At 43.1% G+C, this 21,212-nt stretch overlaps 1 long non-coding RNA gene across 1 annotated transcript in view; it reads right to left on the bottom strand.

The window, feature by feature from the left end:
- Positions 1-1,208: 1,208 nt before the first annotated feature.
- Positions 1,209-21,212, bottom strand: part of LOC310689711 — a 43,670-nt gene continuing 23,666 nt past the window's right edge. Inside the window, exons 2-5 of the long non-coding RNA XR_014517609.1 lie at positions 8,750-8,919; positions 7,649-7,827; positions 3,295-3,446; positions 1,209-1,299 (exon numbers count right to left, since the gene is read on the bottom strand). This is a non-coding gene — a long non-coding RNA (uncharacterized lncRNA). The remainder of the gene's footprint in view (positions 1,300-3,294; positions 3,447-7,648; positions 7,828-8,749; positions 8,920-21,212) is intronic.

Raw genomic sequence — 21,212 nt, 5'->3', positions numbered from 1 at the left:
TACTGTTATTGTGCCCTGGGTCACATAAACAAGCTCAGCACTAATTGCAGTGAAACCTTCTCTCTCTCGCTCTCCCTCTTTGGCAAATGTTTGTGGAAAAGCAGGTGCTTCTCTGGGAAGACTGCCCAGTATTTGAATTGCAGTTAGATGGCCAACATCATCACCACCACCCCCATCATCATCATTATTTTATTATACTGCCCTTTATCAAAAGATCCCACCTAGATCTCTAGCACCTGGAGCAGGAGTATCCAACATGTTGCCCCCCAGATGTTGTTAGATTACATATGGCAGCATCCATTATCATTGGCCCTGCTGGCCAGTGCTGATGGGAGTTGTAGTCTAAGAACATATTGGAGGGCACTATTCTGCTCAGCTTCCTTCAGTTACAATGAGGTAAAGAGACTCCTAAGGGAGGATGTATCATAAAGAAAGGGCATTCTGTTCAGGAGAGTCATACTTTTTCATCAAGAGCACAGGCAACCAACCAGAGTAGCCTTGCTCCATGATCCTGTGAGCAAGGCATAGAAATTTTACATATAAAACCTAAAGACACTTAACATGAGAAAAGTCTATAGCCTGGTTCTCGTGTCCATATCACAGCTTATGAAGCAGGACAAACCCTATCATTAAGCAAAGGGAGACAACTGATTTTGGGTGTCATGAAAAGGCAGCAGAGTGATATTTAGCATTATTATATTTTTACTGTTAGGGATGGGAAGAAGCCCTTGTGGGATTTTCTTGCCTCAGGTGCCAAAATAATCGGCTAGCCTGGGGTACTACACATCTTGACTTTTTAAAAAGAGGGTGTCTTCTGCTGTTCTGCCCTAGGCAGCAAAATGTCCTGGACTAGCTCCATTATTAAGCCAAGTTAACAGACTCCATCTTCACGACATTCCCTCTTCCCTTCTTGGTGCATCATGAGTCAACAGATGCCATGGTGATTAAGCATGGTTTCCTGCTACGTCTTTTTTGTGCTTATTTCAAAATGCCACAGATTAGTGCAGAAGTAAGGAAGAATGGACGTATGAAATGAACACACACAGAAGTGATATAAACAGGGAATAGATGGATCTGTTCAACCGAACTTAAAGTAAGAATGTGGGATGTTGTCATCCGGCAAGATCTATCACTGCAGGCAAACAGAAAATATCCACCTTGATATAGCATGATTAAATTTTAACATAATTATAAGCTACTAGCCTGACCTATTCACGTTCTCAGTAAGGGCGGCCTTTTTCTTATTTGATGTGCCAGCAAATCCCCTCAGCTGTTTTGGATGGTCATTACAGAAACATCCTGTATGATCAAAGACATTGTATTTATGGCACATGTGTTGCGGAGGACCTCCATCATTATTTATTTCAACTTCTTATTTATAAAGTTGAGCAATCGACTGAGTTTTGTAAATAGAACATTGCATCTCACGCAAACACGATGTCTTTGATCTCACTTGATTTCCAAGGCTGCAATCCTGTGCTAGACATACTGGGAGTGCGTTCCATTGAACTCAACAGGGCTTGTTTATGAGTAGACATGCACTGAGCGATAACAGTGATTTCTGCCATTTTCACTTATAGTCTGATTTATCCCATTAATCTGGGCCCTGCATACTGGGTGGTTACAGTAAGTTTAATGCACACAGTAGAGCAGCCACGATGGATTAAGATGGATGACACTAGGTCTCACACCTGTGTCATTTTTGTATAAAGTTACTTGGACCTTTGTGCAAATGTCTGCTTTAGGTGCTACCAGCTGTGACATTGGCATCATGGTAAAGCATCACAGCAAATGGCCATGAAGCCAAAACAAAAGTGGGAGCTTCATATGCAAAGTTGGGCCACGCTGCTGCTGCTTTCATGGTAGCAGTGATAGCTGCGGCGCACTCCTTGGAGGCCACAACTGCCAGCTCCTTGGCAGCACCCCCACCAATGCCTCTTGGTGGTCTCTTGGCAAGTAGGAGACATTGCTGGTCTCCCACCCGCTAGGGAGGAAATGGTGGGGGCTGCCCTCTGGGGTTTCCTGGCCAACATGATTCAGAGTAGGCCTGATTCCCCCCATAACAGCCTTTGATTCCCACTTCAACCATCTGGTAAGGTTGATTTCATTCCCACCCACCCAGATGTAGATCTTCACTCCACCCTTCTTCCTGATGTCCATCTTCATAAAGAGCCAGTGTGGTGTAGTGGTTAAGAGCGATAGTCTCGTAATCTGGGGAACCGGGTTCGCGTCTCCTCCACATGCAGCTGCTGGGTGACCTTGGGCTAGTCACACTTCTCTGAAGTCTCTCAGCCCCACTCACCTCACAGAGTGTTTGTTGTGGGGGAGGAAGGGAAAGGAGATTGTTAGCCGCTTTGAGACTCCTACGGGTAGTGATAAAGCGGGATATCAAATCCAAATTCTTCTTCTTCTCTTCTTCATTCACCCCTTCATTTCTGGTTGGGTGCGGGTGCCATTCTGTGCCAAAATGTTTTGGGCTGGCCCTGCTCACATGGAATGCAGGGGGCACCATCTTGTCCTTCACCTCAGGCAGCAAAATGTCACTGTCTGGCATTGACTTCAGTGCCAGTCCTGCCACAAGGCCCAGCCCTTGGAAGCTGTTTTGTTACCATTCTTCAAAGCATATACACCATATATTTAAAGCAGCCGCCCCCTCAAATGAATCCTAAACATGGCTTTTACCTTTCAGTGAGCTGCAATTCCCAGCAGCCTTAACAAACGACAGCTCCCAGGACTCTTGGGAAAGACATGCTTTGAATGTGTTTTAAATGTAGAGAGTATGCAGCCGTAATTCCTAATCTTTTCAAAAGAGCAACTTTGAAAATATCAAGAATGTGGGCTGATAAACGAGCCCTTGCTCTCTCTTCTTTAATTCCCATTCTAAACCCCTTTTTCTAAGGACTGAAATCAGTGCAAGCAGCTGGTGGCTTGGACGAGCAAGAGATTATATAGACTCAACAATGTGTTTCTTCATAACCATCCCTTTTCTGAACAGCTGTTGACACTGTCTTGTGCAATACTTGTCTTTGATGATTTCAGACACATCAAGTGTGACATATTAGCACTAATCCTGAGACATAGTCTTCAGAATATTATGCACTCACTGATTCTGAATAATTAGTTTCCATCTGCATAGTTCACAAGGTTTTTGCTTTTTCTGTATTAAATGTATTAATTAAAATCATGGGCTGGAAATTCTGAAGGACAAGGGGGAGGAAATTTCACCTGAAAAGTAGTCCACAGTATGGATTAGGGAATGGAAAATGGAGTTCACTAAATATTACCACTGCTTACCTTGACACCTGCTGGCTTTCACTAGTGATGGAGAACCCGTGGACTCCATATTGTTGGACTTCATCTTCCATCAGCCCCAGTCAGTATGAACAGCCACCAGGAATGATGTGAGCTGCAGTGCGATAATATCTGGAAAGCCACAGACATCCCACCTGTATTTTAGAACAAAGTCACAATGGAGAATGTCACATTTCAAATACGTTTATCCAAATTCTGAACACTTATGTGACGTGGTACAAAAGAGGGTTTTAAGGACATGCAATCACCCACTAAATATGCTGCTTTTTTGGATATTGTAAAGTGTTCTTTCTCCCATTGTTTATATTGTGGATTTAATCTCCTTAAATAACCTTGTTGTCTATATTGTGAGCCAAAGGAAATACTTGGGGGGGGGGGTTTCTTTCACTTGCTTAAAGAGACTTTGGGCTGTATTCAACTAACTTTAACTCAGAGTAGACCCCTTGAAATGAATGGCCATGACTAACTTGGGTCCATTAATTTAAGTGGGTCTGATTTTAGTAAAAATTGGTTGAAGATAACCCTTTTATATGCAAAAAGTTGCATGCATACATACATACATACATACATACATACATACATACATACAAAGGTAAAGGTAAAGGTACCCCTGCCCATACGGGCCAGTCTTGACAGACTCTAGGGTTGTGTGCTCATCTCACTCTAGAGGCCGGGAGCCGGCGCCGTCCGCAGACACTTCCGGGTCACGTGGCCAGTGTGACACCGCTGCTCTGGCGAGCCTGCACCAGAGCAGCACACGGAACGCTGTTTACCTTCCCGCTACCTATTTATCTACTTGCACTTAAGGGTGCTTTCGAACTGCTAGGTGGGCAGGAGCTGGGACCGAAAGATGGGAGCTCACCCCGCCGCGGGGATTCGAACCTCCGACCATATGATCGGCAAGTCCTAGGCGCTGTGGTTTTACCCACAGCGCCACCCACGTCCCCATACATACATATACTTTAAGCATATCTCCCATTAGTTTCAATTGGCATACTCTTCATTTACTTAACCCTTAAATACATATAGTCGATTCTCTGATGTGATGATGAGCAAAGTCTTAGTCCAACCTGGCACAAGGCAGCTTCCTGTACTGTTGATTTCCACACTCCTTTCTTCTACCTATGCAATATTATTTATTGTTATTAAGAACCTTAATTACCCAACTCAGGCCACATCCTATTTTTTAATTAATGGGTTTAAATAATATGGTTATTTGATATTGGTTGTAGATGACCCCGTAGCTTGTGAACTTCATTCAGTCCTTGTCACAAATTTTTATGGAGTCTCCTGACACCAGACTACATAGGGATTTGCCTCTAGGATAATAGACTTTTGACTCAGCTGTGATACCCTGCGTTGGTCTTCCCATTTATTGCTTATCGTTTTCTTCTCTTGCCAGTCCTTATTCAGGTTTGCTGGATTCTGTGACACCTGTAACTGCTATGAATTGAGACAAGGCACTTTCTCTTCAGTGCACGGATATGATGAATGGCAAGAACACAATGTTGAGAAGTTCCTTCCCTGAAAAAAACATATTGTGATATTTAGGTAGTTAAAAGGTTGCGTACATCAGCTGAACTCCAACCCAACCTAAATTGGCTATTTAGACCCTACCAGTAGTTCAGCCAAGTGAGCAGTAGATGGTGATAGTGTACTTTCAACAGATTTTAAATGAAGCAATGGTAATGATACCACTCTTTCAAATATGACTACTATTGGTCAATGCGTATGACATTATTATCATGAGAAGCAATAATTGTTGGGAAATATCTGGCATTATACTGTAGGTACTTATTACAGCAGGAGAAATCAGAAATGTATTTGCGTTGGCTGCCTTGGAAACATTTGTTTTCTGCTTCCCCTGTAAATGCTTTTTTTTTTTTGAATGATCAGGAAATTTAAGTTCTTCCAAAAGTAAATGTAGCCTTTGAAACCAATGCATTACAGATATATAGAAAAGGATGGATCAGCCTGTCGCCAGTTCATTTCAATTCACATGTGTTCATTCATAAGTTGGTTTTGTCCTGTTTCCATATTAATCCACAACTATTTATTTTTTAAGAAGCAAAAACTTTTAAAGCATCACACTGAGCATTTCATTGGTTGCCCTCAGTCTTTTTGCACTGCTCTTTTTGGCAGAACATAAGCATGATTGCTCCGAAGTAAACCCCACTGTGCTGAGTGGGGTTTAATCCTGGTTAAGACTGCATACAATCCTATGTACACATACTTAGGTGTAAAACAGGCAAGCAAGATTATGTTGCACGTGTGTTTTTATTAATTATTGTTTGAGGGCTTTATCTTTCCTTTTCAAACGAATCATTTTATTTCATGCATTTTATTTTAAACACAGTATGGCTGCAATCCTTAATTCAATGACTTGGAAGTAAGTCTCATCGAGCTCAATAGGATTCGCTTCTGGGCAGATTTGAAAAGGATTATACAGGAAGCCACTTTGATTTAATCTGAAATGATTCCGAATTTAAATCTTAGAAGAGTCTGTCTTTTGAGGAAGAATTCTCATGACACACATTTTTTTATCTCCCCCCCCTACCCCGAAAGAGGTTTTTTGGAGGAATATTTATCATGGTGTTATTTGTGTCAGTGCAGACTTCCACAGCCCCTTCCATGTAAGTGAGTGAGTGAGTGAGTGAGTGAGTGAGTGCGTAAATAAAATGTCACAAAATGCTGCTGTAAAGATACTATTTCTCCAGCAGATGTATTTGAGAATCAGAGCCATTTGTAACAATCTGTTACTGTACAGAGTCCTGTGTCATATCTCAGAAGCATTTCCTGAGATTAACAAATGCAAAATGTCCAGCGAACTTTTCTTTCTTTTGTCCAGATAGCGCATGCACTAACAAAGAGACTCAGCAGAAACAAGAGAACAGATAGTTTTATCTCTGGGTCGGCATAAGGAATCAATTTTGTCCTATTAAGTCATGAATAAGGAAGCATTTTCATGGCTGAATAAAATTCAAGTCCTAAAGGTGGGAGTTTAAGACTCTAGGTAGAGAGTTCCTATAAAACAATGTACTTGGGTTTGTTGTGTCGTCAGGGTAATATAGCCAACGCAATGTGGTTTTCTCTTAAATTAACAGGCAATCCTTTCATTAAGGTCGGTGCTGCAAGGCTGTGGTAAGGTTAGGAACATAAGAAGCTCTTACACTGAGTCAGCTCATTGACCCATCTAGTTCAGTGATACCTACACTGATTTCTTTCTGAGGAGATGTATGCAAAGCAGATGTTCTACTACTGAGCTAACCCCTTCCTAATGTGGGGTGTTTGAAGGATTATCTTATCTTACTATACTATATTTGGACTTGCCTGTCGTCATGCTGGCGACCCAGTGAATATGTGCAGCCAAGTTTAAACAGCGCGAGGGGAGCCTGAGAAACCCCAGGTGAGTGAACGAAATCAGTCCACTTGTTCTGGAAATGAAACCCAGCAACATTTCCTCCCAGAATAGAGGATCTGGTGAGGAATGGCATCAGTGTTGTTGTTGTTTTTTTTAAAAAGGCAACTCCTGCATGCCTTCCACACCCTGATTTCCAAAAGCCACAGGCACTGACCAAGGGTGGCCCATCCGATTTTGTCACCTGAGGTGAAATTACAATGTCCTGCCACCTGGAAGAATGCTCTCAACAAGAGCAACCACTGGCAGAAGCACAAAAGCCAGGGTTAGCTTATTTGGATAACAACTCCTGTCATCCCTGACTGTTTGTCCATACTGGTTTAGGCTGATGAAAGTCATAGTACAACACTGTCTGGAGGGTACCATATTGGCTATCCTAGATATCAGCATCATGACTAAGAAGGACTCTGTCAAATCCAAGATGGCTGCCATTTTGTGTTGAGAAGACACGGTAGATGTTCAGCTAGCCTATGAAGTATTTCGACTGAAGGACAGCATAGACATTTCTACCCATAGCATCAATAACATTTCTCTCTCTTTGAGATGAGTGGGGGATTTGCTTGAATGGATTTCCTCTGAAATAGTGCTAAGCACTTAGAGACTGTAAACTACTGTGCAGCATTTAAAAAGCTTCTGCTTCTGACCCCCCCAAATTTGCCTGGAAGATTAAGGGCCCCTCCAAAACAATGTATGATGGGGCAGCGATGTATGGGTGGAGGAGAAGCTTGGGAAAATTTCTCCCCATGAACTTCCTTTACATATTTTACAATCCAAGTCCAATTCTGACGGATTTCAGAGTACCCTGTGCCCCAACACATATTGTTCAGGAGGGCGACATGACACCACATAGTGTGGATGGCTGCAGGGGAGAGGGAAGGTGGGGAATTTCTTTCCAAGAACTTCTTTCAATTAACTTACCTTAGTATCCAAGCCTTCATAAAGATTTATGATCTCAACGGCAAGTTATTTCTCGTGTAAACTATCTCATCTGCTGAAATACTTAGATGAATGGAAAATCTTGTGTTTGTGTCCCCCCCTCCATTCAAAGCCAGCAAACCTCAGCTTACAAAGAGTTCTAATTCCAAGGTGAAAAGTCTCTGTAATTAAAAAAAAAAAGACCCTTAATTAAGTTTAGAAATTTTTACTAGACTTCCTTTCATGTGACCTTTCCAGCAGGCTTTTAGTTCATCTGGTGTGTATGTGTGTTGGTTTTGTATCGAGGAAAGGCATTAGTGATAATCCATGAAAGATTTCTCCAATGAATTGTAAACACACACACACACACACACACACACACACACAACCCCTCAGCACACCATAACAGGGCATGGCAAAAACAGCTGAGCCAATCTGAGGTACCATCATAATGGCTAGTACATAAAGTATTCATTCCAGAGACTGTGACCAATGGACAACTACAATGGTATGATGTAACTGGGATATGTTTTTGCATCAGAGCCAAAGTTAAATGATAATTTGTGGCTGACAGCATCCAGCTCCTAATCTCTCTGCATTAGTTCCCCTGTTTTTGAATATGCAGCTGCATTCAGTTATGGGTCTGTATGTAAGGAAAAGCTGCTCTGTGCTCTCAAAGCCCCTACTGGGGGCATAGTTGTGATTCTGGGAGTGCAGAAGTTCAACATGACAGCCCCATACCCACATCCCCAAGAACAGTCCAAAAATGCAGGTGGCTGTAGTGACACACCTAGCCACGCCGAACAGCAGCAGCACATAGCAGAATGACCAGTTGATTAGGTTTTACATGACTTACCATCCTGTGCATAGTTCCCCAGGAGTAAACGCCATGCAACTCAGTTGGGCTTACTTTTTACTGCACAGGGTCAACTTTCCAAACATACTGAGCTTCAACAAGTGATCTCCAGGCAGCTGAAGTGCAACTGCAATTTGGAAAGCAGACAGCATTGCAAAGAAGTAGGAACCCCATTAAGGAAAGGGGGGGGGGAGTATCTAGCCTCTGCTCAATTACTTTGCTCATTTTCTGACTTTCTCAGTGCTTACTTGCCACAAAGTTGAAAACCTTGTTATCACCTCATTCACTTGCCAGAGCAAGACATGCCAGAACCAGAGCTGCAGAGCAGTCCACATTTACTGAATAGAATACAGTTCGCCTTTGTGTCTTGGGATGCCGTCTTGTTTGGAGGAGTGGAGACAGTAGGAAAACAGTGAGCCTGGACAAGGTAAGAGGGAACAGAAAAGCATCTGAGCATCTGAGAGAGGGGATTTCACAAGCTGAAAAATACATGCTGAAATTGGAATAAATCCACTAATTACATATTAAGAATGATAAAAGATTACAGCTATGGTGGATCACTGGGATTACAGGGTCAAACATTGTGCAGAGATATCTGTCTGTCTCACTATCTGTCTATCCATCCCTCCCAAACAAAAAGCAGCTGCTTGTGGCTGTTATGAGGAGTATGTTTGGGACAGAGTGCACAACCCTTTCCCTACCGTCCACTTTCCCTCTCAAAAGTGCTCCCAGCTGCTTTTCCCTCCAGAGCAGGGCAGGGAATAGACCTTCTGTTGTACTGAATCATCTTTAAGTAAAGACCTGTCTTAATGGCTCCTGATATTAAGAGAGATTATGAGTGCTAGCATTTGACTTACTATTAAACTTCAAAATCTTAGCCTAGGGTTTACCAGGTAGTACAGGGGTAGCCAATGTTGTCAACTAAAACTCCCATCATCTGTAACCTTTGCCCATGGTGGCTGTGGCTGATGGGAATTGTAGTCCAAAACATCTAGAGGACATCACATTGGCTACTACTGGGATAGTGGCTCGATTTCTTGGTTATCCAAAGAATTTTTCAACAAAGTGAGGAAAGGAACAAGTATGTGTGTGTAAAAAGGCACAACAGTTAAGAGGGAATGAGGTGCCTTATGCACCCTAGGTTATTGACTCATCTTATGCACAAAACAAAAACACTATTCTGCATTGGGAGATTTGACATTTATTTCAACCGCTTATGCTTTTGGAGTGAACATCGGTATTTTATTTACAGAACAGGATATTGCTCAATTGTTCTGTTTTTTATATCTCCCAATCCTACCATCATGAGCAGTCCTAAATTGTTGTTTCCAGAAGGGCATTCTGCTTGCTCCACTTAAGCCTTAGTTGGCTCAAACACTTCCATACTGGAACAGATTTGTGGTCCTCCTTTAGGGATGAGGAATAATGTGATTCACAGAACTAGGATGTTTTGCCTTTTTTGGCTATACTGATTCAAAGAAGTATCTAACCAGCCTTAAAAACCAGCAATGCTTTTGAAATAAGAGTCAGAATTAACTTTTCGAACTATCCATACATAGTTTTGTATATTGATGAGGTTCGCACAGAGTGTGTGAGGAACTTCATGCACCAATTTGCAAAAATGTTGTGTGTTCAGTTGCCCCACCTTCCTCAATACGTGAGAGCTATTACTTCAACTACTTTGCATGACCACCAAAAAGCTTACAATGTGTATTTATAGGCTTAACAAGGTCCCAAATGCAGAAAACACTTTCCCCTCCAGAATAAGGTTAATAATTTTTTTTCAATGAATCCGGGGACACTTTTCAACTTCCTATTAAATAGATGGATTTTGCCAGGGGACTGATTTGTAAATCCGGGGACTGTCCCCGGGAAACGGGGACGTCTGGTAACCTTACTCCAGAACACCAGGGTGTGCAACTAGCAAGGCAATTTGCATCTGGAAGCCTTCATCCACCTGTGAACCATGCTTGATGACTAGGGTTTTGGAATCCATATGAAAGTTTTAGGCATACATTTTATCCAGTTGCTTATTTAATTGCTTTCCCAGCCTGCCTTTCCTCAAAGAAAATTCATAGTATTCCCCTATTTTATACTTGCAACAAACTGCTGGGATAGATTGGGCTGAGAAATGGGTTGACTGGCCCAAGGTCATCCAGAGAGCTTTGTGGATGAGGAAGGAGTTGAACCTTGAAAGAAGAGCCCGGCTGGATCAGGCCCATGGCCCATCAAGTCCAGCCCCTTGTTCTTGTATTAAGAAGGATACTGCCTCCAACCACGGAGTCAGAGAGTAGCCATCATGATTAGAAGCCATTGATAGCCTTTACCTCCATGAATTTCTCTAATCCTCTTTCAAAGCTACCCAAGTTGGAGGTCATCACTGCCTCCTGCATGAGTAGGTTTTGGGAGCTGTGTGAAGAAGTCCTTTCTTTCATCTGCCCTGAATCTTTCCACATTCAGCTTCATTGGGTATCTATGAGTGCTAGTGTTGTTGCTGTTATTCCTGTTCCTGGGATGTGGCTTCGACTGGCCAGCTAAACCAGGTGAGGGTAGCCGATGGATCTCAAATCCTCGGTGAGTTAGGGACTTGCCCCACATGCGAAGACAGGTTCTGGCAGATTGAGCGGATGAGACCAGTAGTGGGTCCAATGGTCAAGAAGGCAGTTTCTGCACATGCTGTAGAGTGATGTGAGGGGCAGATGGGGTTTGTCAACATCTAAGAGAAGGAAAACTCTGGTCCTATTATTATTATTATTATTATTATTATTATTTGAATTTTTATACCACCCTATATCCACAGATCCTAAACCTCCACTGCCTTGTGGGATATCTTCAGGAGAAGAAAAGGCTACAGTGCAAACCCTACTCAAATCTGGAGTAGAGTCTCTAAGATGGTTGGATGGTGCTTTGTATGCTTCCTTCTGGCAACTCCTGCAGCCAAGCTGGTGCCAAACGTATTGCTTTCCTTTCCTTTGGATCACATCAGTGAGTCCGGGAAGGCTGTATTGTTGTCCGGGCAGCCTAGGACCTCTATACATACTGCTCAGGCTTGCATCTCAGGGAGGTCATTTTGGTGCTGCTAATGCAGACATTTGACTTCACCCCTGGAGTCACACCCCATTGTCTCTTGAGACTGATGGATGCCATCATCATCACCACCATCATTATTATATTTATACTCTGTCTTTTTCCCTGACAGAGACTCAAGGCAGCTTACAGGTAAAATGTCATAAGGGAGGGAGAGAAACTATTCTCTGTCTACTTTCTCCATGCCATACATAATTTTATATAAACTTCTTACACACTTTTTCTCTAAACTAAAGAGTTCTACATGCTAGACTTGTATAAAATGGTTGGTTTTATGCTGAGTTCTGCATAGTTTCAGTTTTCAACCTGCCATCCATGCAGAAAAGGGGAATACTTTGCTTTGGTTGTAAATCACTTCAGAACTTTTTACTGCGAGATGCAATGTATAAATTGAATGAACCTAACCCGCTGGCAGACAACTGAAGGAAGAGAGTGGAAGAGAATCCTATGAGCATGTGGCCTAGAAAAGCCAGAAGGATACATAGGAACACAAAAATCTGCCTTATCTGTTGGTCCATTTAGCTTAGTGTTGTCCAGATGTACGGTCCATCTGGCAGTGGCTCTCAGGGTTTCACCTAGGACTTTTTGCAGGCAAAATAGATGCTCTACCACTAAGCTATGGGCCTTCCTTTAAACACACAGATGTTTGGAGAGAAGGATGCATGCTGGGGAGGAGATATTATTTCTATTGAGGCACTTGTCAGCAATAAAATATTATGTATTTGAGAGGAACCTCCATTATCAAGCCAGTTGGGTTCCATCATTTACATTATGATGCTATTTAAGTAAAGGTAAAGGGACCCCTGACCATTAGGTCCAGTCGTGACCGACTCTGGGGTTGTGGTGCTCATCTTGCTTTATTGGCTGAGGGAGCCAGCGTACAGCTTCTGGGTCATGTGGCCAGCATGACTAAGCTGCTTCTGGCGAACCAGATCAGCGCATGGAAACGCCGTTTAACCTTCCCGCTGGAGCGGTACCTATTTATCTACTTGCACTTTGACGTGCTTTTGAACTGCTAGGTTGGCAGGAGCAGGGACTGAGCAATGGGAGCTCACCCCGTTGCAGGGATTCGAACCGCCGACCTTCTGATCGGCAAGCCCTAGGCTCTGTGGTTTAACCCACAGCGCCACCTACGTCCCATGATGCTATTTATCCAAGAGAAAACACTTTAATTCTAATAAAGATCACAGATAACTCAAGATGGAAATAAATGGCTCAAGAAGATCAAGACTAAATACCTCGGAGAGAACAGTTAAGACAATGGTTCTCAAACTGTCCTCCCATTTCCAGGAGACCACTTGAAAAAAGGTGTGGTGCCTTCAGAGCTGGCATCATCATTTAACCAAAGACATGGGAACATAGGAGGCTGCTTTATATTGAGACAGACCAATGGTCCATCTTGCTCAGTACTATCTACACTGACTTGCAGCAGCTCTCCATGGTTTCAGGCCCTATCTTGGGATGTCAAGGATTGAACTTGGGACCTTCTACATGCAAAGCTGATGTTCTACCACTGAGCTACAGCCCTCCTGCATGGCATGTTATGAAAATCATGGCTCCTAGGCCAGGTCACTGAGAAGGGTTCATTTATCTGGTCATGGAGAAAATTGTGGGCCCTTAGGGCAAAACCTTGTTAGAATTGCTCTATAAATCCCTGGTAAAAACGGCCTTCATCACCACTGTTAAAGAAAACAAGTCAAGTGCAGGGTCAAGGTTTTTTGTCCCATAACCTATTGGAAGAACACCTGAGCAGAACTCAAGGAGGACAGGACTCTTCCTTGTGTGTGCCTTTAAAAGCGCAAGAAGCGTCCTGCTGGATCTGGCCAAAGGCTCATCTAGTCCAGCATCCTGTTGTCATAGTGGCCAGCTAGGAACCAATGGGAAGGTCAGCTAGGAACCAATGGGAAGGCCAGCTAGGAACCAATGGGAAGGCCAGCTAGGAACCAATGGGAAGCCTGAAAGCAGGACCAACACTCTTCTCAGCTGTGATTCCCAGCAACTGGCCTTCAGATGTATCTTGCAAAACATAAGATAAATACGTGGTGGGGTTGTGTCCCCCCCTCCACATTTCTGAATTTAAGCGTGTTCACGAGCTTCCATTTCTATGGAGTTTGCACGGGAGAACTTCCCAGTGGATTGTGTCCAAACTAAGCTCTCTCTACTCAAAGACCATTTCTTACAGCCTTTGTTAGTAAAAGAAATGGAATGCAACTACCTCTTGGTAGTACCAGCACACATACCTCTTTGTGTGATCTTGTGCTGTGCTGGAAAGAGGGAGAGGGAGAGGGAGAGGGAGAGGGAGAGGGAGAGGGAGAGGGAGAGAGAGAGAGAGAGAGAGAGAGAGAGAGAGAGAGAGATCTACACATTTTGAAGCCAATCTTTTATGAAAAGTCAGTGTTAACAAAAAACCGTGCAGTAAAACTAAGTAGAAAACAAGACACCAGAAAAGGAAATAATGGTTTTGAGATTGAAATCTAATACAGAATGGAACAAATCCTGGCTTTTCTTTGTGGATTCCAGGGCCTCATGAATACACAATCATGCCAGCTTTGGCCAGAGGCTATTGTAAAGAGGTTTAAATCTCAGGAACCCGGATAGGGGGAAAAATGCAAAAATATAATCACAACTCTGATTTAGCTTTCATCCATAGGTTGCATTTGAGAATGCAAAGAAGGAAATGCTCTTTTAGGTTAGTCCTCCAAGCATTTAAAGTTTTCATGTTTATTTTGGGAGCCAGAGTCCTTTTCTGAGATCTTTATGCTCCAATAAACTAGGTGTAACTAATATAAAGAATGCAATAAACCACATGATGCAAAGAATAAGGGTCTTGTATATGCGCAGCAGAAATCTTCAAAAGAGCAAAGCGAGAACTATTTTAAGGGACGTTGAGACAATGTAAGTTTAACTGGATGACATTCTCAAATTTGCCACACGAGTATGTGACTATATCCCACGTTGTGCAGAATTACACCCCCCACCCCCAATATACATACAGAGCTCCTGTGCCAGTGTTGGTCCCTTGGTCATTTCAGTAGATCCAATTCTCATGCACACAAATACTCATATCCCGACAGCCGCCCCCTGTAATAAAATAGGGAAAAGTGGGCAGAGGCTGTCCAGAATTCTACCCACTCCACTCCATTCCCCCTCCCTCCAAATTTTCCATTTCGCGCCAATCGTAAGCCAGCATTCCATACCCACTGAACATGCTCAGTCCTCACTGAGCTGTTTCAAGTGGTGCCCATTCTCAGCAACATTCAAAATCTTGGGATTTCTACATTGGCAGAACTCACCTCCATCTCCGGGGACATTTAAAAATGGCTTCATAATGTGAATCAAGACATTAACCAGCCGGACAATGAGATGGTTCTCTACAATATGTACAGATCACTCAGTTAGAACCCTCTGCTCACTCCAGTTTTCATTTTCCCCATCTCACCCACACAGCAGCCTTTTCTGTGGGTTTTAAATTCCTTTCCCACATCTCGGGGTTTTTCTCTGAAGACTTCCTGCATGTCTGCAAACCTCTGGGTTATCCAGATACCTTCTTGAGCGTGGTGGAAGGATGCAGGTTTGACTATATCTGATTTCACAGGTGAAGACTCGAACTGGATGCAGAGGGAACAAGTGGCGCCTGTAGCAAAAATGCTGCAGGATGGAGAACTCCTGTTAATGGCTAGCTGGCTGGAACTCTGGACACTCCTTTCCATGGCACCTCTCCTCCCCTGGTTTTATGTTTTCTTTTTCTTTCCTCCAAAAGTCAGCTGGTATCAGATATGCAATGCATATGCGTACCACTGAGCAGCAACAGAGGTGTAAAATAATAATAATCATGGATGGGTCTAGAGAAAGTGAATAGGGAGACCTTTTCTCCTTGCCTGATAATACTTGAACTTGTTGTTGTTTAGTCGTTTAGTCGTGTCCGACTCTTCGTGACCCCATGGACCAGAGCACACCAGGCACTCCTGTCTTCCACTGCCTCACCCAGTTTGGTCAAACTCATGCTGGTAGCTTCGAGAACACTGTCCAACCATCTCGTCCTCTGTCATCCCCTTTTCCTTGTGCTCTCAATCTTTCCCAACATCAGGGTCTTTTCCAGGGAGTCTCCTCTTCTCATGAGGTGGCCAAAGTATTGGAGCCTCATCTTCAGGATGTGTCCTTCCAGTGAGCACTCAGGGCTGATTTCCTTAAGAATGGATAGGTTTGATCTTCTTGCAGTCCACGGGACTCTCAAGAGTGTCCTCCAGCACCATAATTCAAAAGCATCAATTGTTTGGCAATCAGCTTTCTTTATGGTCCAGCTCTCACTTCCGTACATCACTACTGGGAAAACCATAGCTTTAACTATACGGACCTTTGTTGGCAAGGTGATGTCTTTGCTTTTTAAGATGCTGTCTAGGAACTTAGGGTCACCCAATGAAGCTGAATATGGGGGGGGGGGGAGGGAATGGTGCTGAGTGTTTTGTCAGAACAGACAAAATAAAGTGCTTCTTCACACAGAGCATAGTTCCACTGTAAACTCCCACAAGAGGTAATGATGGCTTTAAAAGCACATTAGACAAATTCATGGATGCTAGGGCTACTAGCCACAATGGCTACGTTCTACCCAAGGGTGGACCTTGGTAATATGGCACTCTGTGCGAGAGCAGAATTTGATGCCTCCCCGACCTCACACTGCCTTCCCAAAGCCGAGGAAGAGGCCAGACTTCGGGAAGGAGGTGCAAGGGCTCTGGCATGGCCCTAGAGCACCCTCATCTCATTCCCAAAGCTGGGCAAGCGCTTATTAGGCTTTGAGAAGGAGGTGGGGTGGTGGCCCTTTGGCTCGGGGCCCTGTGTGGGGGAACCAGTTATGCTGCGCTAAATCCGCCTCCATGCGCTAAATCCGCCTCCATGGTCAGAGGCAGTATCTCCCTGGATATCAGGTGCTGGGAATTGCAAGTCGGGAGAGTGTTGTTGTGTTCAAGTGCTGCTTGCAGGCTTCCCATAGGGATCTGGTTAGCCACCATGAAAACAGGAGGCCAGGCTGGCTGGGCTAGTCTTCAACAAGGCTATTCTTATGTTCTTACAATCACTCTCCAAAGTTGTCTTCTCTCAGTTAATCTTGAACCCTTGACCTAGGAGGGCTAAGTGTTCTCTTTGAAGGCCTCCTTCCATGAGAAATATTTAGATCTGGCATAGGCAAACTCGGCCCTCCAGATGTTTTTGGACTACAACTCCCATGATCCCTAGCTAACAGGACCAGTGGTCAGGGATGATGGGTCTGGAGTAAGATCTCAAGCAGTTCCTGTTTGCCTTCCAAAAGCAAGAGCAGCCCAGCCCACCATCATTTTTGAAAACCATAAATCCCACCATCATTTTAAAGGGAAAGTAATAGAATGAGGCCATCATCGTGAAATGCTTTTGGACTCGCATATGTGTCGAAGCCTGAGTTTTAAGATCCCAAGATTCTTTTTAAAAGACTTCATGCACCATAATAAAGTCTGGTTTATGGCTGAGGCTCCTCTTTTCTTCACTGCTAGGCTTTGAAAATATGTCATGCCTCACTCAGTCTCCACTTCAGAGGTCAGAGGTGTGCTGTAAAATGAAATGTTAATTTTATAGATATCTGGCTTTGGAATATCCAGACCAGTCAGTTCCAATACATTTCTTTATTTCTTTTAATTTCTAGCCCACCAATTCATATATTAAAATGTTGGAGTCCTGTATGGAGGTTGGGAGCATAGGAGTCTGCCGTATAGTGAGTCCATTTAACTCAATACTGCTTACACTGACTTGCAGTAGCTCCCCAGGGTTTCAGGCAAGGGTCTCTCACAGTCTTAGCTGGAGGTGGAACCTTATATAAGGCAGCTTCCCATGTTCCCATTGTTCCTAGATAAAGGTGGAAAGCATAATGCTGGTGGTCAACAAAAGAGGTTTAAAGACTATCTCAAGGCAAATCTTAAAAAATGCAGCATAAACACCAACAATTGGGAAACACTTGCCTGCGAGCACTCCAATTGGAGAACAGCCTTTACCAAAGGTGTCATGGACTTTGAAGACACTCGAACTCGGGATGCAAGAGAGAAACATGCTAAGAGGAAGGCACGCTCGGCAAAGGCAAGCCATGATCAACTCCCACCTGGAAACCAATGCCCCCACTGTGGAAGGACATGTGGATCCAGAATTGGCCTCCACAGTCACTTACGGACTCATTGTTAATAACCATGTTTATGGAAGACAATCTTACTCAGCTACAAGTGATCGCCAAAGATGAAGAAAAGATAAAGGTATTTGGAGCCTTTAAGTAGTGCAGGATTTGTGTCCAGGATGGGGAAACGGTTAGCAAAAATTTCAAGAAAAACCAAGGGCCTTGTAGTTTATGCCATTATAAATATGTTAAGTCTTTACGGTGGCCTTCCTCCAGAAATAATTTCCAGGGTGAGCTCCAAAGCAATGAGAAATGCAAGTGCTTTTGATGACAATAGGCATCTACTTGTGCTATTTAACTTTAGCAGCCAGAAGCATGAAGTTACACATATATACATGCCAAGTTCTTTGCACTGCACCTTATGCCTGCTGCTGAACTGTAACTGAGGAGGAAGGCCATTTTTAGGTACTGCATCGATAGAATGGTGGACCCGTGCTGAGGTCTTTAACAGCAGCCCACCCGGGCACAAATTAAGATTATGTGAAATATGGTAGATGTAAACACAGCAGACACTGTGTCAAAAGAGCACTGAAGTAATCTTTGAGAGCAAGATTCTCATATCTGCTGTATGCCTAAGAACTCTTAAATGAGGTCACCACCACACTGTCAGTATTTTATGGGAGGGATTCAAACCTACACCAGAAAGTAAAGTTTGTACAATTGAAGTTGGGAAAGTGATAGTGATGGACAAATGCATAGAAAATGTGTGGCTGAATGAATGTTTAGTGGGAAAATGTATAAAAAACACACAAGTACATCAGGATGAATGTTCATTGTGGCATAACCTCCTCACAAACAATTCAGAATGAATGCTTGCTGAACACTGGACATGGTCTAACTTCTGAGTTTGCAAACAAATCATGATGGATTCTCAATAAACTAGTTGTCTGGAGGAGCCACGAGTGACACTGCTTGCTGCACAGAGACTGCATGAAATGAGACTGCCATGTGCCAAGCACATCCAGTTGCTCCAAATAACATATTTCTTTCTTTTTTTCTTCCCAAAGGGGCTATTCAATTTTTGAACACTGGCCGCCATTCTGAGTATTTGGATCTATTTTTTAATTTTATTTGTGGGATCATCTGGCTCATAATCACCAGGGAAACTCTCATAAATACATACATATCAAAAGATGGATAATATCACACAGATATAACATGCTTAAAAACAGGACCACCACCACCACCACCATTTCATAGCAATTGTAGGCAACAAGATATCATGGTCCTTGCAGTCGTTCCTTCCTTTTCCTATAGATGGCACTAAAATGTTAAATGTTATAGCTTGCAGTTTCAAGTACTTTCAGTTGTGGCTCCTATGTGGAGTTTGAATATGTAACGAAATTGAAGTCCAATGGAAGAGGGGGAAATAGCTATGTAGAGATGGAGAGTCTTTACCTGCTTATTCCGCGAGAAAGGTATTTCCCCATCTAATGTTGCACATGGCTATTGTGGATGGAAGAACAACACAATGTTCTCTATAAAGTTCAGGCATGGAGTTAAGAATCGGCTACTCTACTTGAAAGCTATCTTTCAAATTCTGTGTTCCTTTTCTTTCTCAGCTTCCCAGAGAGATTAATTTTACAGTCTTTGGGAACAGAGACAAAGGAAATAATAGTGAAAGGTAGAGATTCATATCAGTGAACTTAGTTGTGTGTGATTTCTTTCATTAAGAACAAAGAACCTCCAAGGGAGATTGGGCGAGTCTAATATCCGCAGGCAACAAAGACTTCATAATGTGTCCTTCATTAATGCAAGGCTACGACCTCACTGCCACTTTCAGCTGACTGTCATCGAATGCTGAGAAAGAAGCAATGCAAATGCACGTGTGAACCAGCCATTGCGTTCAAGGAATCCATAGATGCTAGCTCTTGCCTAATATCCTATCACAGCACTGGAACACTTATCCCACAGTAAAGCTGCAAAGCTGTGCCCTTGCCATGCATTGTTCCACCATTTGAGGGATTCCAAAGTTCCAGACTGACTGGTTACATTTGGACTTAGATCAACATATCAGGCTATGATGTAGCCTTCTGTTCACACACAGAATCCCTTTGCTCCCCCATTTGCTGGAGTGCACAACTAAACCAGGAAGCCTTTCTATTAACCATAGTTTCCTGTTTCATTCGAAACAAGAAACTATGGTTGCCAGTTTTAGAACAAGTCAGGATATTACAAATTGTTTGAAGTTGGTTTAATATCCTGGCTTCTTCCAATGATGATAGCCATAGTTTCTTAGTTAAGCTGCAACAGGAAGCTATAGTAAATTAGAGACTTCCTGGTTTAATTGCAGGTTGCAGTGAAGGGAGAAGCAAAGAGGTTGCGCATGTGAGTAAGGGTTTTGTGCATATCTTGGCTTAGTAAGAGGAGATGTGATCACCTGGCTGTTGTGTGTTCTATCTGCCAGCTCTGATGTGTGCAAATGTTTAAGTACAGCCGTAAGTGGCCACAATGGCAATATTCCCACAGCAAGGCTGGTCATATTATCCATTATGTGGGGATGGGAAATTGTAGTAGAGAATTTCGTTAGTATTTTTTTTATTTGAAATATTGATTGTCTGTCTATAAAAATCGACAGTTGCACAAATTAATGTACAAAAGCTGAGACCAGCAAGAAGACAAAAAATAGCAGCACTTAAAAAAACAACCCCAAAACCAAACCCAACTGCATCATTTCTGTGCTGCCCCATAAAAACCAGAGTTTTCTGAGTGGCTGACATCAAACATTAAACGCCAATAAAAAAGCCAATAAAAGTACAGCAGCAAATGGCAGCAGGGGTACAAGTCCATAAGTAAGATGATCTAAAGAAACCCAAACAAACCTTAAAAGCATAGGATAATTTTAAACAATGCCATCAGCATTCAAAATACTGGCAGCAGTAAAAGTGTACCATTACAAATTCTAAGAATTGGTAAAAGCCTCAGCGAACAAAATCACTTCAATTTGCCTCCTGATTAATTGTCAGGAAAGTGCATTCCTTAAATGGAGGTTCAGTTCCTGAGATGGCTGCCAATCACCTGATTTCATTTGCTGGGAGAATCCTGATAGGGCTTTGGAGACATTCATGCTGGGGAACGTGGTTCTTTCATGTGTCCAGGGACCCGATGCATCTATCCCAGTGTGCTAGCAGAAGCCATCACAAAGACTCCCACTAACACAACTGGGCTTTCCTCACTCTTCTCCCCCTGCGTGCCTCACCCAAATCTAGAGAGAAGAACCCCCAGAACAGTGCACTGGGGGGGGGGGGGAGGCAGAAATGCTTGCGCTGAAGGATCATCTGTAATCGTATGGTGCTGAATTCCACCCCAGTTCCAAGCTGTTGAGGCCTTCAAAGGTTAAGGCCTTGAACTGATGCCAGAAAGACACTTGGAAGAATAAGTGCAGCTATTTGCAAAATCAATTTTGAAATAAATGCTATGGAAACATACCCTCCAAC

This window comes from Podarcis liolepis (assembly GCF_965112155.1).
Source record: "Podarcis liolepis genome assembly, chromosome: 12".
NCBI lineage: Eukaryota > Metazoa > Chordata > Lepidosauria > Squamata > Lacertidae > Podarcis > Podarcis liolepis.
The sequence above is the reverse complement of the archived record's forward strand: the minus strand, read 5'-3'. Positions and strand labels throughout refer to the sequence as shown.